Source organism: Podarcis melisellensis (genome assembly GCF_964234715.1).
Source record: "Podarcis melisellensis genome assembly, chromosome: 3".
In the NCBI taxonomy this organism is placed as follows: domain Eukaryota; kingdom Metazoa; phylum Chordata; class Lepidosauria; order Squamata; family Lacertidae; genus Podarcis; species Podarcis melisellensis.
In genome coordinates, this window is record NC_138530.1 from 69388850 (window position 1) to 69406031 (window position 17182).

At 39.4% G+C, this 17182-nt stretch overlaps 2 protein-coding genes across 9 annotated transcripts in view; one reads left to right on the forward strand and one right to left on the reverse strand.

Moving 5' to 3' along the window:
• The window catches only part of HS3ST5 (heparan sulfate-glucosamine 3-sulfotransferase 5), a 137892-nt gene that overhangs the window by 40163 nt on the left and 80547 nt on the right, over positions 1 to 17182 (forward strand). For 7 of the 8 annotated variants that reach the window (XM_081905750.1, XM_081905749.1, XM_081905744.1 and 4 more), the window contains exon 2: positions 9299 to 9500. The exons of the other annotated variant lie outside the window; for it this stretch is intronic. The gene's annotated coding sequence lies outside the window, so the exon portion shown is untranslated. The remainder of the gene's footprint in view (positions 1 to 9298; positions 9501 to 17182) is intronic. 8 annotated transcript variants of the gene reach the window in all.
• Positions 1 to 17182, reverse strand: part of LOC309366315 (uncharacterized protein) — a gene marked incomplete at its 3' end in the record, with an annotated part of 76432 nt that overhangs the window by 15007 nt on the left and 44243 nt on the right. The window lies entirely within an intron of this gene.

Genomic DNA, 17182 nt, shown 5'->3' on the forward strand with positions numbered 1-17182 from the left:
TTTGATTCAGCATGCAGCCTGCCTGACATTTTCCACTTCAGAAGACCTCAGGTCAATGTGTTGTGGCAAAGCATATAGCTCTAGTGGCATTTCATGGCCTTCAAATAGTTCATGTCATTTAAACATTTCATGACATAAATGTTAATTTTTCAGTGTGATCATTTCTGAGGCATGGCATATAATTGAGATGCTGCTTTGGCATAGCATGGTTTATTAATACCTAATCAGAAGATAGAAGTATTTTGGTGCAGAAATTTGAAACAGGTTCTGTATTTTACAGCCTAACACAGGTTGATAATGGCTCAAAAGTATTTTCACTTGGGATTTTTATTGTTCTTCCAACAGGAATAAATCTAGCTCTTCCCTCCGGCTAGCAGTACATTTCTCATAGTTTGATAATCCAGTCTTACTGAGCTCTGTATCCCTTTCATCCCATGTGAATGGCACACAAATTTGTGACTCAAGTCGGCCCATCAAAGCGCAGAGCTGTGGATTGTATTGTATTTTTGCATCTAGGTTCTTTGCCAGAAGGCTGACAAAAATTAGAACCCTTTCATACATTACTTCAGGCAAGCCTAGATTTGCCAGGACTTTGCACTACAACAATCTTCATCCAATCACAGTTTTATAACAAGGGTACTTGTATGATAAACACAATTGCTGCAATTCACCTGTTATAATCTTAGGTGTGCATTTCAAGCATTGTATGGATACATTTAAACTTGTAAATATGTGAAGTGGTCCTTATTGTCTAGCATGCCATTCACATGAGTGGTGATCTCTGCTGCATTTTCCTATATTTTCTCCATGAGCGTTTGTTTTCTGCATCCTTTTTTCATATAGGCATGAATATTACTGCACATTATAACATGTTCAGTGTATCTTAACAACTGGCCATTTAGCTATATAGTGACTGAATACCTGATAGGAAGGCTGAGTTTTGAAAGCACAAGGAGGCACTTGCACTCCAATCATAACATTGGTTAAGCTTGTTTTCATTGCAGTAGATGCCAATTAAATTACTGATTTTCATAATTATAATTCAGCATGGTAAGAGTCGATAATGAATGTTGTCACACTCAAGCTAAGTTATTACTGTATAGGAGCTCAGGTCTTCCTTCTGTTGATGTACTAATCCAAGAGTTTGCAAACAACACATTATTCATTTTTTTTAATGTGGATTTCAGCAGCTTACAATGATATCCATTCTACCACATGTTGAATTGTTTATAGATTGAATAAGCTAAGCAATGCTGAAATGTGTCAGTATTTTGGTAAAATCACACATTATCTCTAGTAAAATCTCTTCCATTTGAGGAATCTATATTACTGCCCCGAAGAGACTGGAGGCACAGCAGTGTTTTAGGCTGCTCAGCCTCCTTGACTTACAGCTGATGCATGGGGTAGTACAACAGCTACTTTCTTGCTCGGCCTCCAGCTGGCTCCAAAGCTTCAATTCAAGATATTTTGGTCTGGATTGGAGAGTGTGGGAGAGAGTGCTGGAAAACAGGGGGGGGTGCTCCCCACTTATGTGATTTTCGCTTATGTGTGCAGGGCTCCGGAACGTTATCCCAGCATAAGTAGGGGGGCACCTGTAGGTTGTCCATAGGAAATGGCAATTTTGTAGAGCACTTTTGGACTTTGATTGTGCCACATGGCCTGCAAGCACTTCCCATAGCCTGCTACTAAAAGCATATTTTAACCTTTGCTGACTAAATTGACACTGCTGTTCAGGTCTTGAAAATAGTTTGTTTGTTTGTTTGTTTGTTTGTTTGTTTGTTTCTATTTCTAAAAGTATGTACCGTATTTTTCACTCTGTAAGACACACTGTTCCCCTCCTAAAAAGTAAGGGGAAGTGTATGTGTGTCTTATGGAGCGAATGCAGGCTCCATGGCTGCAGCGGAAGAAACGCGAAGCCTCCAGTGCGCACCGACCCCTCTCGTTCTCCTGGCTTCAGGGATAGCCACCAGAAGCCTCCGAAGTGCAGCGGGAGCTCCTGCTGCACTCCGGAGGCTTCGCGTTGCTTTCTTACATGTCCTCCAGCTGGCCCCAGAGCTTCAACTCAAGATATTTTGGTCTTGAGAGAGGGAGATCGTGGGAGAGAGTTCTGGAAAACAGGGGGGGAAATAGCATAGAAAGAAAATAGAAAGAAGCCCCTCTCGCTTTCCTGGCTTCAGGGATAGCTGCCGGAAGAGGAAATCAGCAGGGGGCTTGCACAAGCTGAGGTGTGTTTCTGCTCATACAAGAGCACCTTGGAATCCAAGCCATCAATTTTAAAAGGCATTTGCTTTATTTTTATTTGTGCCTGAAGAAAAGCTCTGTAAATCTAAATCCCCTAAGCATTTTATTTAGGAACAAAGATCATACACAAGGATGATTTTGTCTTTTCCATTCTGAAAGTATGACAGTTAAATATTCTTGTCAGTTGCTTGAAGGATTAAAAATCTTATTAAAGCATCTGAAAGGGTGTTTTTTCTCCCTTTTTTCTGGTTTCCATCTCTGCCTTTCTCTCATTATTAGTTCTTTCTTTATAAATATTCATACTTTATCTAGAACTAATCGGTACTATGTTCTCAAATTAGCTGAGATGTTTGCCTTGGTGTACAGCCAATTAGCAGGAATCCAGGGATGTTATCCATTGACAGCTGGAAAGAGATCTCTAACAGCAGCATAAGGGGCTCCAGTATTACATAGTATTGGTGCATTAAGATTACATATTAGGATTTTAAGCAGCATTCTGTCTACTGTTTCTAATTAGCAGTGTTTACTAGGAGAACATTGCAAAAAATGCATTCTTAAAACAACAGATAAAGGCAGATGTAACAGCTGTGATAGACTTTTGCTCTCCGGGACTACAGTCTGAAAATAGTGGCTTTGCACATTTGCAGCAGAAGCAAACTGTAAATGCCACAAAAGGCCACTTTACAGCTCCCCAGAAGTTGTTTTACTCCTCTGTGGAGAATGTCAGAGAATCAACCATCTGGTCTGAAGACAGGCACTCCTCCTCCACTCCGTAGTCTCACTCCTGGTATACTCCCTGTGCCACTGTATCTGTGAACAGCTGTGAATGGTGGCATCTGGTTCTTTAGGTTCACAGGTAGTTGCTTGTGGGAGTCTTGGTCAAGACCGTCTTTACTGAGGGTGCAAGGGGTGCAGGACACCCCGGCGCCGAATTCTGGGGGGCGCCAGGCACCCACTGCTGAAGCCGCCTATGCTCTTAACCATCTATCTGTTATGAAATAATAAATAATTTTCATCAAGCTAGAAAAACAAAATACATATATACCCAGATATTACCAAAATATATACCTACTGTTTCACTAAAGGACTTTCAACTTTGTGTGCTTATTTACCAAAGACACGATGCGCCAGCAGCGGCGCTTGTCATTCACAACGGCACATTTTCATTTCATCACTTACAGTTCAAATTCGTTTAGAGAAATCATTGAAAAATAGTATTTATTTTCACTAATTGTCGGCATTTTCTTTGATTAACTACTTAGTACTTAGGGCTCTACTACACATGCATTTCAGCATGCAATTTTAGTTTTCCATTTCCGCAAAAACGCACCTAGAGAACACACTATGAATTCCGTGAGCTGCATTTTTTCTTCATTTTACGATGAATGCTAAGCGAGAAACACATTTCTTTTTCCTCCCTTCTTTTGTAAACAAGAGATAAGGCGTAAGCGTAAAAAAGTTAATTTTGGGGCGCTGGGTGGATCTTTGCACCCCGGCGGCGCATATGCTAAAGATGGCCCTGGTCCTGGCAGTGACCATACAGGACCTGCTGGTCTAGGAGGAACTTCTGAGGAATCCTGTCTGACAGCCTAAGGCAGAGTGGTTCACTGATCACCAGCAGCTGGCCTAGAGAGCCTTGAACATGACCTGACTCCTTAGCTGGTGCCTCTGCAGCCTCCATGCTTGCTCTGTTAGCACATGCTCTGCTATCAAGAGTGTTCCATGGGCATTGCTCTCCAAGTTACATTGTGCTTTTCTGTAGGACTGCTATGATGGATTTCCAGATCATAGCATTTCCTGATAATAGGCCCATATTCTTCATGATGATAGGAACTAAGCAAAATGGCATTCATTTCTTTGGTACTTATCTGCTTTCAGAAAATATGGATGCTTCTGCAAAGAATGAATAATCAGAGTAGATAAAGTTGTAAATATTTATGTTTCTGGAAACATCATGAGAAGAAGAGGGGAGTGCTTATCTCATGACTCGATTAGATTGCAATAATCTTTTCAGAAAACTTTGTGGTTGCCTCAGTTCCAAAAAAAAATTCATTAAATCCCATAATAAAATCCTAAAATGAACAAATCCCAAACCATTATTCCATTGAGATTGTAGATAAAAAAGAATGTAAAGATACAATGTTTGCTGTGTTGTGTAATAGAATAAAGGTGTGCAGAACATATTTCTGAAAGTTGCATTAATATGACCTCAAAACGCCCTTTGAGAATCTACTTTGAGCAAAAACACCTTGGTTAGAGTATTAAAGCCCTTCAATAACATTTATCATTTGTTATTTGTACAAGTCATACAACTTTGCTTCATTGCTGTTACAGATCCCACTTGAAAAATGTCTGTACTTTATAGCTTTATACATTACAGGATTACTTTTTTGCTGTGAATTTTTTTTTGGAAAAAAAATCATTTAATATTTACAGTCTTGATAATAATTTCAAAACAATTGTACATGCTAGTTTGGTGTTACTAAGAGACCATGCAGACCAGCCTTTCTCCGCCTGGATGGCAACTTCCATCAGCCCCAGCCAGCATAGTCAGTGGTTAGAGCAGACCTTTCCAAACTTTCCATGTTGGTGACGCACTTTTTATTTTTTTTTATAAGAATTTTTATTGATTTTTCAAACACATAATAAAAGACAGACACATTACATAACAACAACGTACACAACATTAAACATATACCGACTTCCCCATACCTCCCTTTCGCTGCATCCTTATTCCAAAGTTCTTTAGCAACCCTTTGATCAAATTATCTATTAATTTCCTTTCATTAGATTTCCTTAAACCTAATAGTTCCCGCTGTATTTCTCTACTTCTTACCCCTTGGCATCTCAACACTCCTCAATTTTACAACAGTTTTTAAGATATAATTTAAACTTCTTCCAGTCCTCTTCCACTGTCTCTTTCCCCTGGTCTCGGATTCTGCCGGTCATCTCTGCTAGTCCCATGAAGTCCGTCACCTTTGTCTGCCATTCTTCCAGAGTAGGTAGTTCTTGCATCTTCCAATACTTTGCCAAAAGAATTCTTGCTGCTGTGGTCGCATACATAAAAAAGGTCCTGTCCTTCTTTGACACCAGTTGGCCCACCATGCCCAGGAGAAAAGCCTCAGGTTTCTTTGGAAAAGTCCGTTTAAGGACCTTTTTAATTTCATTATAGATCATTTCCCAAAAGGCTTTAATCTTTGGGCAGGTCCACCAAAGGTGGTAGAAGGTACCTTCAGTCTCATTACATTTCCAGCATTTATTATTGGGCAAGTGGTATATTTTTGCAAGCTTGACTGGGGTCATGTACCACCTATAGATCATTTTCATTATGTTTTCTTTTAAGGCATTACATGCCGTGAATTTAACACCGGTGGTCCATAACTGTTCCCAGTCAGCAAACATAATGTCATGACCGATATCCTGTGCCCATTTAATCATAGCTGATTTCACCGTTTCATCCTGTGTATTCCATTTCAACAGCAAATTGTACATTCTAGACAAGTTCTTAGTATTGGGTTCTAACAGTTCTGTTTCTAACTTTGACCTCTCCTTCTGAAATCCTATTTTCCTGTCCTGCTTAAATGTCTCATTTATCTGACGGTAATGTAACCAATCTCGAACTTTGAACTTTAGTCTCTCATAACTCTGAAGTTTAAACTTCTCACCATCTTGTTCTAGGATTTCACAATATTTTGGCCATTTAGAATCCATATTAAGTTTTTTCACCGCCTTCGCTTCCATTGGTGACAACCACCTGGGGGTTTTACTTTCCAACAAGTCTTTATATCGAATCCAAACATTATATAGTGCTTTCCTAACAATATGGTTTTTAAAACTTTTGTACACCTTTGCCTTGTCATACCATAAATATGCATGCCAACCGAAGTTATTATCATACCCTTCCAAATCCAAAATGTCTGTATCCTCAAGAAGCAGCCAATGTTTCAACCAGCAGAAAGCTGCTGATTCATAATAAAGTCTTAAGTCCGGCAGGGCAAAGCCCCCTCTATCTTTTGCATCAGTTAAAATCTTAAATGTTATTCTGGGCTTTTTGCCCTGCCAGACAAATTTGGATATGTCTTTCTGCCACTTCTTGAAGCAGTCCATCTTGTCTAAAATCTGTAACGTCTGAAACAAAAATAACATTCTAGGCAATACATTCATCTTAATGACAGCAATTCGGCCTAACAAGGAAAGTCTCAGTCTAGACCATATTTCTAAATCTTTCTTAACTTCTGTCCAACACTTTTCATAATTGTCTTTAAATAAATTCACATTCTTAGATGTTAAGTTCACCCCCAGATATTTCACTTTTTTGTTATTTCCAACCCTGTTTCACTCTGAAATCTCTCTCTTTCTTCCATTGTTAAGTTTTTTTCCAACACTTTCGTTTTCTGTTTGTTCAGTTTAAATCCTGCTACTTGACCAAATTTCTCAATTAGTTCTAATACTCTTTTGGTACTAGTGTCTGGCTGTTGCAAAGTTAACACTAGGTCATCTGCAAATGCTCTTAACTTGTAATTTTTGACTCCGACCTGAATACCTTTAACCAACTGGTCCCTTCTAATCATATTTAACAAAACCTCCAGGACTGATATAAAAAGCAAAGGGGATATTGGGCATCCCTGTCGTGTCCCTTTTTCTATTGGTATTTCTTCCGTAACCACATTGTTTACTATTAACTTAGCTTTTTGTTTAGAATATATTGCACCTATACCGTTTTCAAAACCTTGGCCTACCCCCATCCCTTGGAGATTCTTCTTCATAAAACTCCAGCAAATGTTGTCAAAGGCTTTCTCCACGTCCACAAAAATCAAAACAGCTTTCCTGTTAATATCCACCTCTAATAACTCCAAAATGTCTATAATTTTCCTCACTGGTGACACACTTTTTAGACATGCATCATTTCATGACACAGTAGTTCAGTTTTATTAGCAAACTGGAAGTTAAACTAGGCCCTTTCCAGCCCTGGGAGGAGTGTGGGGAGCGTTCATGCAAGACACCTACACACTGCAGCCAACACACTAATGTGTCATGAGACACAGTTTGGAAAGCTCTGGGATAGAGGATGGTGGGTACTGTAGTCCAACAATGGTTGCAGCAGCCACCATTGTTTAGAGAGATTCCCTTGAGTATGTTCACTGGGAGACTAGCCAATGCTATATCCTCAAATGCTGGAACACTGCATGAGAGGGTTCAAGTAGATGGTCTTCTTGTATAAAGAGGTAGAACCCTTGCTCTCATTGGCTCCCACTAGTGGCAGTAGAAGCATGGTAGATAATGGATTTGATCTTAAGGTAAGTTAATTTAAGGAAGTTTAAGAAAATAGAGTTTCCTGCTCCCTCCTCCCCTGCAGCCACTTGCGTTCCCCTAAAAGTCTCTCTAGAGAGATGGGAAACACTCATTAACATTGTGGGATGGGGCACGGAGGGCTGCTGAGCAGTAAAATAAATCAGTGTGTATCCAAGGCAGGAAAGTTCAGCTGAAATCAAGTCTGGTTTCATTTCTTTCTTTCTTTATTTTTAACTGTGTTTGTTCTGTTGAGAACAAATGTATGCTTTGAACACAGACTTTGCTATCATGCTTTAACTACTTCATACACATTCCAAGTCAGTAAATAGTAGTGAACATATAGATGTTTTCCTAATGCTACTGATGTTCATTCCTTTCTTCTGCTTAGTGATGGATAGAAAGCTCCTAAGCCAAGCACTGGAAATGTGCTTGGGATGCAGAATTATGGGTAGAACCTTTCATATCAAGGCTGACACCATCACTTTTATTGAACAACACTGCATCTCAATTTAAATGAAGATTTATTTATTTGTATGCTGTGAGCTAAATATACTCTCAAGGGGAGGAAGAAGTGGAAGCTTTTATTTTAAATTCAGTCTACTTTCCACTTATCAGCTTAGCTTCCCTCTTAAATACTGAGTTCAAGATTTCACTGGGAGGAAACATTTTTAAAAGCTTCTTTCCTAAAGCATAGATAATCTTTTCTATATAATGGCAGTCTTTTCAGAAGACAGGATAATGAATGCACAGGGCAAAGTGCATGTCCTTTAAAAAAATAAAATAGCATGTACTTCAGTAGCAACACATACATTTTCTTCTTTTTGCCTAATTGTCAAATCACTTTTTAAACTAAGGGGAAGAAGTAAACATTACATACAAATATGCGCAGCAAAGCCCCAAATGTTTTGAACCCAAACTAATATAAACATATTTTAAAGATTTTAAAAAACCAACTCAATATCTTTGGCACCTTACCCCAAACAAATTAAATGAGATCACTCAAAATAATTGTTGGAGATGTAGGACACAAAGGGTAGAATTACTTACATATATTCTTGAGCTGCCCCAAAGTTCTGAATTTCTGGGCCCCTTATACGTAGCAACTGCAAATCCACAAGTGATATTACTGGAATATATAAAAGAGGAGGTGAAATAATAGTTATTTTAAGCCGCAGAAACCAGTGTTGCCAAAAACTGATATGAGAGAAACCCCCAATGGTAACCTGTTGATTTGAAAAAAAAAATGTGTACAATATGATCAAATTAACATATTGTAGGAGAATTCATAACAAGCAGCCTCTACCCATGCTATCCCCGCCACTTATCAGCTATTCTTTGTTGTTATTCTAGTGGAGGTTACTGTGTAGAAGTGGATTGGATAGATGATAGATAGATAGATGATAGATAGATAGATAGATAGATAGATAGATGATAGATAGATGGCTGACACTGACTGTCTTCCAAGTTTACACCATTTGTTTTAAAAGAGAACATTAAATTGGGGGTGGGCACAGTGCTAATCAATACAGTTGCATTCCTATATCCCAGCCTTCCTCACCATAGTGCCCTCCAGAGGTGTTGGACAACAACTCCCATCAGCCCCAGCTAGCATGGTAAAAAATCAGGGAGGATGGGAGATGTAGTGCAAAGCACCTGGAAGGCTGCTATAGTATAATTTTGTGGCCCTGTATTTTATTGTTGTTTTAGACTTACATGAACAATATTGCTTCTTCAAAATAACTGCGTTCTGTTTTTCCCCCTACAGCCTTAACAAGACAGAACACATTTAAGAAGAAATATCTATTCATCCCTTTTGCATCTGGAGCCTTTTTACCATATCACTGATCTCTCTTATAAACTCTGAAGGCTTTTGAGCACTGAAGACTGGCAGACATAAATTCTTCTTTGAATGTTCTTGGTCTAAAGTAGATGTATCCGATCTTCTGGATGAGTATAAGGATAAAAAGGTTGGTGGATTATTTGAAAGCCTACAGCTTCAGAACTGTTTGTTTCTGTGTATATAGTACAGTGGGGTGGGTGGGCAGAGTTAATAGATGTCTGTTTTCCATGAGTGGTATAGCATTTTATTTATACTTGGGAGAGAGAACCTTCCTTCCTTCCTTCCTTCCTTCCTTCCTTCCTTCCTTCCTTCCTTCCTTCCTTCCTTCCTTCCTTCCTTTTTGGAATGTCATGGAACAAATTTACTCCTGGAAAAGCATCCAGTGATTTCTCTCGATCTGACAGATTTGCTTTTGCATATCCCAAAACTGATTTAACCTGAACGTATCAAATGAGATGTTGTATCACTGGAAAAAAAATACCTATGCTTGTATTGGATGTGAGTGCTGTATCTATACAAAAATTGCAACACTTTAGGTGAATATAGAATTAATTAATGGGAAGCTGCATTTGATAATGGAGTGGAATGAATTGGGACCATGACACTTGTGCATGGAGAGCATTAACTCTTTCTCTTCCTCATTCATGATGGAAATCTCACCCCAAGAAGCCATGATTAACCAATGAGCTTTCTTTTTAAAAAGACAGCTATCCAGATACCCCTTTCCCAAATCTCTCCAGCGGATATCACCTTTGGTGGTGGGCATTTTCACTGAGGAACCAGGATTTAAAACCCTCCTGCACTGCTGCCCTGAACCACTCCACTCCACCCCACTCCCACTTTTAGCTGAAGAAAAAAAATGTCAGGCAATCTGATCATGGTTATTCCAAGTTGTATCTAGCTTGGCCCTAAGAGATTAATTACTGATCCATAGTTTATATACATGCTGTTAATGCCGCAGGGGAAAACCCCAATGTTTATTAGAAACTAGTCTAACGAGATCACCAGGTGATGTATGGCAAAGAGGACACAGAAGGTTTTGCCACTTACTGTCCCTCCAGTGTACTTACCTTAGTTAAGGACTTTTGGACTTTGGGGCTTTCTCTGGCCTCTGCTGTTTATACTCCCTCGTTTCCTTGGGGGTTCTCATATCTCATTTCACACTGCCTACTTTTTGCAGCTGAAAATGAATGTATTTGTTTGACTTGATATATATGTGATACCTTATCATAGTGGCAAGTGAACATTCCCCATTGCAAAAGATTCTTAACTGATTAACTAAAAACTTCAAATGTACTGTTCTTTATCAGCATTTTAAAAAGGTGTTTTTCCTTTGATATCTCCCCTCTCTCTATCTTTCTCCAATTTATTGCTCATACACTCCATAGTGGAACAGTGACTATAATGTTAGACTATAATGTTAGACTTGGAGGAGACAGACCTAACTTTAAATCTGTATAACCACCATGTGCTGCATGTACATGTATAGGACTGAACATGTCTCATCAGGATGTGATGGCTCCCCGTTGTTCATTGGACTGCCTCTACCAGTTAAACTGTGGGGTTTTGTTTTGAAGTCTTAGGTCAGCTTTCATTCAACATTTGATACGTGATGCCTACTTACACATACAAGTTACCAATCAAAGTTGCAGTTCTTAAGCTAGGAACATGCATGTGTGAATTCATTTAAAGTTTCCACTTCTACTTTTAAAAGACTCTCATAGCCCCTGTAGGGCAGAGAATGGGTAAGGCAGAACATAAACACGCCATGATAAACAGCTGAAGAGCTGGAAAGTCTGCTAGGCAGAAAATACACCAGCCTTCATTTCAAAATGCTCCCTTTGCACCAGTCTAGGTATTCTGCCGCCAAAGCACTTTGAAAATCAGGTGTGTGGAGGGGATTGAGAATAATTTATTCTAAGTTTTTTCTGCCTTGGCTATTATAAGGAATGGGAGTATGGTGATTAATAAAGACAAAACTAAAACTTCGCAGTGTTACTACATTGTAATTTCCACTTTGTGGTAAATGATACCATATAAATCCCTCAGCAGAATTATACTGTGGTACTCAATCTGTCTGCCTTTTAGTATGTCTGCAACTACTGTGTGCATGCTGTATATATTATTTCTCCAGTTATAAACCATAAATAAGAGACAGACAACATGCAGTCCTTTATCAGAAGAGACTTATGTCCCAATGGCATCAATTAGCTATTCCAAATACAAAAAGAAAAAACCCATTGCATAATAAATGTAACAGAGCAGCAACGAAAGCATGCAACTAAAGCTCTGCACTAAAATGAATAATAATACATCAGTGATCTTTCAATGGGAAATGGTAACAGGTATGGGGAAATATTGTAACTGGTTTAACAAAAAATAATAATGAATTTACTTTTGAATAAATGCAGCTGTGATAGCTGTGGTAGTAAACTCCATGTTTTCAATAAGAAGCATAGAATATTCTCTTGCATGTTGAGGTACCCAAGCCACCCTCAAATAAAACACAATTCACACAGAAATTTTGTTTAAGGTTTTTGACTTAATTTTTTGGCCACAACTTTATTGATTACAGAATGTAAGTGGTTGCTTCGACATTGGTTTGCGACTATCTGTTCCCACCTAGAGGTAGGAACAGAACTGACATCCGTAAGCCTGCGAAAGTCAATAAGGGAAAACATTTTGGGGAGAGAATACAGCTGGGTGCCAGGCCCTCACCTCTCCCCAAGTGCTCCCAGGGGCTCTTGCGTGGCCCTAGCCCCTTGACAGGGGTTCAGACAAGAGCATGGCGAGCCCCTTGATTCCGTTAACGGAATACCCTTGCAGCAGCAGCATTGGAGGGGCAGGCACAGCCAACCATACTCCCTCCACCAACCAAATTTAACCAATGCCTAACCGCAACCCTACAAGTTGTGAAGATTTTGCTATGCAGTAGGCAAAAAACCAAATGGCACCGGCCAATCAGCCAAATGGAAAAAATTCCTACCAGGCTCCTGCCCCAAAGCAGATGACCCCATGACAGGCATAGCAAGGTCAACACAAACAGCCCTAAATATAGGGAGGGTGGGCCAGTGATCCAATGTGTGCAGCAAAAAGAGGCAACTCAACGCTGTGCACAAGAAATAAATGGCCCCTTGGTCGTCAATCATAAATTACAACGTCACATTCTTCCCAATGACCAAGAGGTGCCCAATAAGATTTGTGGCCATCCAAACTAACCCGCCCAGCAACAGAAGGATGTCTTGTTTGCCCCCACCACAACACGTGCTCTCCATGAAGGAGAATACGCTTTCTAAAAAGTGGGGCTGAGACAGAAAAACCCACATTAAGGAAGCTTAATGTGCAACCCTTAGCAAACATAGAAAAGAAACAGAAAGTTGCAACAACATTTTAACACTATGTACAGAAAAAGGGAGGGAAGATAACTCTTTGGTGACTACAAACATCCCCATCCCACAACTGTCTCTCTTCCATCCTGGTTTCATTTCTTGCAATCCAACACTACAAAGCATCTTTTGTCCCTTTTTGTCCTCTTATCTCTAAATCAGTAACTAGTTTTCTTTGGATTGACACATTATAATTTTATATCACTTTCCTAGATTGCTGTCCCATTGTTACCCACGCTGCTCATACCTTTTAATAGAGCCTCTCTTTTTTTCTCTAGAGAAGAATATGGGTTTGTGTAGAAGTAACTACCAAAGGCTACCTCTTTTGTACAGCAATAAAGGATCAAAACAAAATATGAATCTGAGTCATTTATCGTTGCCTGTTTTTTTCCTGTGTGGAAATAAAGTGCAGGCTGCTCTCTGCACAATTTTTGTTTCCCTTCCTGTAATATGCCTTGTTAACCAAAATTAACAGGTGGCATGGTGCTCTGAATGTTGAGTAGGCCTTGATGGCTATGGGCCAGTTCAGCATTACAAGAACAACCTGCAGCAAGGTTTGGGCTTGGGTGCTTTCCATTCCTCTTCTGGTGGAAAGTGACTGTGAGGAGGACTTTAGGACCTTTCACTTCTGTTTTAGATTAACCACAGTTGGCCGTGTTATTTGAACATGGACAAACTGGGTTAATCTTAACTTTGTCCAATGGATACGAACTGAACTCAAGCCATAGTTTATGCAGGTGGCTTCTTTACATTAACCAGAGTTAAGATGAACCACAGTTTAGAGTTCAGATGACCCCCTAAACTGCAGTTAATATAAAATGTAATGGGAATATTTGAATATCATCCTTGTGGCCATGCAGGAGGGGAGATATGAAGGGAGATTGTTGTTCCTGTAGCACTAAGCCAAGCCTTAATCTCTTGTCTGAATGCAGCCTCTGTGTAATTCTCCATTCCCCAGTTTTATTGTAGCTGTTGAACTGAAATGAGTTTTTGTTGCATAATTTCTTTCATGTCCTTTTCAATCAGGGCAGCTGTGAGTTTCATCCTGAGATTGATAAGGGTAGGCTTGAGTACTTTTTCTGTAGGAGAGTGACTCATCTCTTGGGTCAGAATAATACAAATAAATCAAATAAATAATTAAATCATAAAATAGCTATTGCACTAATATGACCTGTCTGTGACAACATGTGAGTAGCTCTAACAGTATAGGATATCAAAGATATCTGATTTAAAGGAATGTGAGAAACTTATGTTCAGTTTAAAAATAAATGAGTGCTCATAAACACATGCACATGCAGACAGACACACACAGGTACCTTAAACAGCAGGATGTAATCTCAGACTATTTGCAGTCAAGAGGTTTCTGCTGAGCAAAATGCTCATTCAATTTAGAAATGGAGATTATAATAATTTTCCTATCTTCCTCACATCAGGGGTCCTGCCATCATCATGCAGATGTATATGTTATAATGTGATATATCTAGCAAACCTCAGTTCCAGGTATCACATGCTTTAAACATACAACAATCTAATTCATCCATAATGCAACACTTCCTAGCTTCCACAAGTGAAAAGTAATGTGCTTAAATTGCCCCATCTAATAAAGCATTTGCTTTTAATACATGCAAAGTGGTTTATATGATGGCATTGGTTATAACATGCAGCACTCTATTGAAATAGCCATTCACACACACCCCAAGCCAAAATTGTCAAAAGGTGCAAATTATGTATAGATCTCTACAAAGAGGTTCATCCTAAGGACATGAAATGTAGGAAAGGGAATTACGATGTTTCTGGGAAGGATGCTAGCAGCCTGTCATCTTTTTTTAGAGGCTCTATGGGAAGAAAGAAAATGGTGGTGGTCTGTGCTCAGGTGTTTGTGCTGCTTAAACTGTGCCACTGAAATAGTATGAATTGTTTAATGCTGCCCCCTCCCTGTGGTCACATTTTGTTTTGGGGAAGAGCCCTGAGAATTGGGCAACTCCTATACAGGAGTAAGATGTTTCCATCTGCCCAATCACTCACCAAGTCCCCATCTCAGTCAAGCACAGTCAAGCTAGGAATTTTTGGTTTTGTCTCTACGAAGTCTCTAAGTCAGTCAGAATAAAACACATAAAAATGTGGACATGTGCCTTCGCTAGGATTAGATGGGCAGGGAGTTAATGGCAGACCACTGCAGTCTCCCATACCAAATAAGTAACCAAACCTAGTAACCAGTTTTGAGAGGTAGATGGCAGTGATGCCAGATATGGGGAAGAGAAAGGGATAAAGGAGTGTTTTCTACCTTTCAGCCTCTTGTGATTTCACACGTTTCCCTTTTTATAATGCAGTCTAAAAATTAAATGCCTGTATCCTAAGCAGTACCAAGAAAAAGGAAAGAGAAGGATGAGGAAGCCTTTTGCATAATTAATTTAATAATAATAATAACTCAGGGTCCGGCTGTGGAGGAGAGATTCATCCATAATACTAGAGGGAGCAGAAGGTCCTGTGTATATAAACAGAATGTTGCAAAAGCCTGCAGAACATCTCTGCTTATTACTCTCCCCATTAAGTGACGTAGCACTGACTTTAAGTGGAGAAAAGCAGGTGTCCTGGAAGGCTTCATGGCTCAGAGGTATAGTATGTGCTTTGCATCTACTGTATAAGGGCTCCAGTTCAGTCCCTGGCATCTCAGAAAATAGGGATGGGAAATGCCTATGTCTCAGGCCTTTGTGGATAGCTGTCAGTTGGCATAGACAATCCTGGGATGGGTGGACCAATGACTCATAGTATAATAATAATAATAATAATAATAATAATAATAATAATAATAATAATAATTTATACCCCGCCCATCTGGCTGGGCTTCCCCAGCCACTCTGGGCGGCTTCCAAAAAAATATTAAAATACTGTAATACATCAAACATTAAAAGCTTCCCTAAAGAGGGATGCTTTCAGATGTCTTCTTAAAGTCTGGTGGTGGTTGTTCTCTTTGACATCTGGTGGAAGGGCGTTCTACATTGAGACCACCACTACTGAGAAGGCCCGCTGCCTGGTTCCCTGTAACTTGGCTTCTCGCAGTGAGGGAACCGCCAGAAGGCCCTCGGTGCTGGACCTCAGTGTCCGGTGGAACGATGGGGGTGGAGACGCTCCTTCAGATATACTAGATAAAGTATAAAGTGTCTTCGTATGTTTCATATATCTTCATATATATTATACTTGGTATTTGGTACTTGGTACTTGGTATGGCAAGGTACCTTTGCTAGTCCTGTGCATGTTTCTGTGCAGTTGTGAAGACAAGCACTTCATGCTTTTGGTGTGTGGGATTGGAAGCCCACTGAGCCCCTGAATTGGGAACACTGGTATATTATCACCATGACTGATTACTACTTTCCATATTTGGTGTTTCTCCCCAGGACACCTTTTTGTAGACTTGTAGACTACACTTCAGCACAAAGATGTTAATAAGCTTGGCGAGATTTACTGAAACAGCTGCGTCTCTTACTAAGATAACAAAAACCAGGTATCTGCTTCCTTGAAAATGAAATACTATTTCCCTAGATAACTGATAACACATTTCTCTGCAAAAATAATTTTTAAATGGGGGCCGAGCCAGAAGAAATTATCTTATGCTCCAGCTGCAATTATATAGCACTTCAAATACATTTTAACACTTCAAATACAGTGAAATTATCTCACTATTTCTTAAAGGTGTTTAATTGCAAATGTCTTTTAAATTAGTAATTCAAGGAGAAAATATTAAAATAATGGCTCTCTCACTCTCTAATTTTTCTAACAATTTTTGATGGATTGTGGTAGTTCAAGTTCATATTCTAACTCTAGCTGAAATATTTTGTGCATTTCCCCCCAAATGAATATGCATGCAACTGAGAAAGCAATAATGTCAGATCTACAAAGTAGTTCTGTAGTTGAATAGAATGTATGTAGATCATCCATATTGTTATAAGGCCTTTCTCCTGTCTCAACATCTTTTGCAATCTCTTAAAAGGGTGTCTGATCTGTTTTCATACGGTGTCAGGATTTTATTTATAAGCCACTTTTGATTTGAGGATATGAACTCTCTTCTTTTGAATAGCAGCTGATATATTTCTGCTTATGGAGATAAGTAAAAGAAATTGTTTCCATATGCTGTCCATGGCATCATCTATCCCCTTCTAAACACACACACACACACACACACACACACAGAGAGAGAGAGAGAGAGAGAGAGAGAGAGAGAGAGAGGGAGGGAGGGAGAGAGCATATGGCATTATTAAGCTCTTTTCCTTTCATTTTCCATGCCAGATATCTGCTAAATGTATACTATGCTAGTGCTGTGCATATGGCCAAAAACTGGAAGCCTTCCACAGAGGTATTAACTAGACTCAACCTAGTTTCCTACAAAGGAATCCAAGAAGCATGTACAGCAGTTACTTAGGAAGGT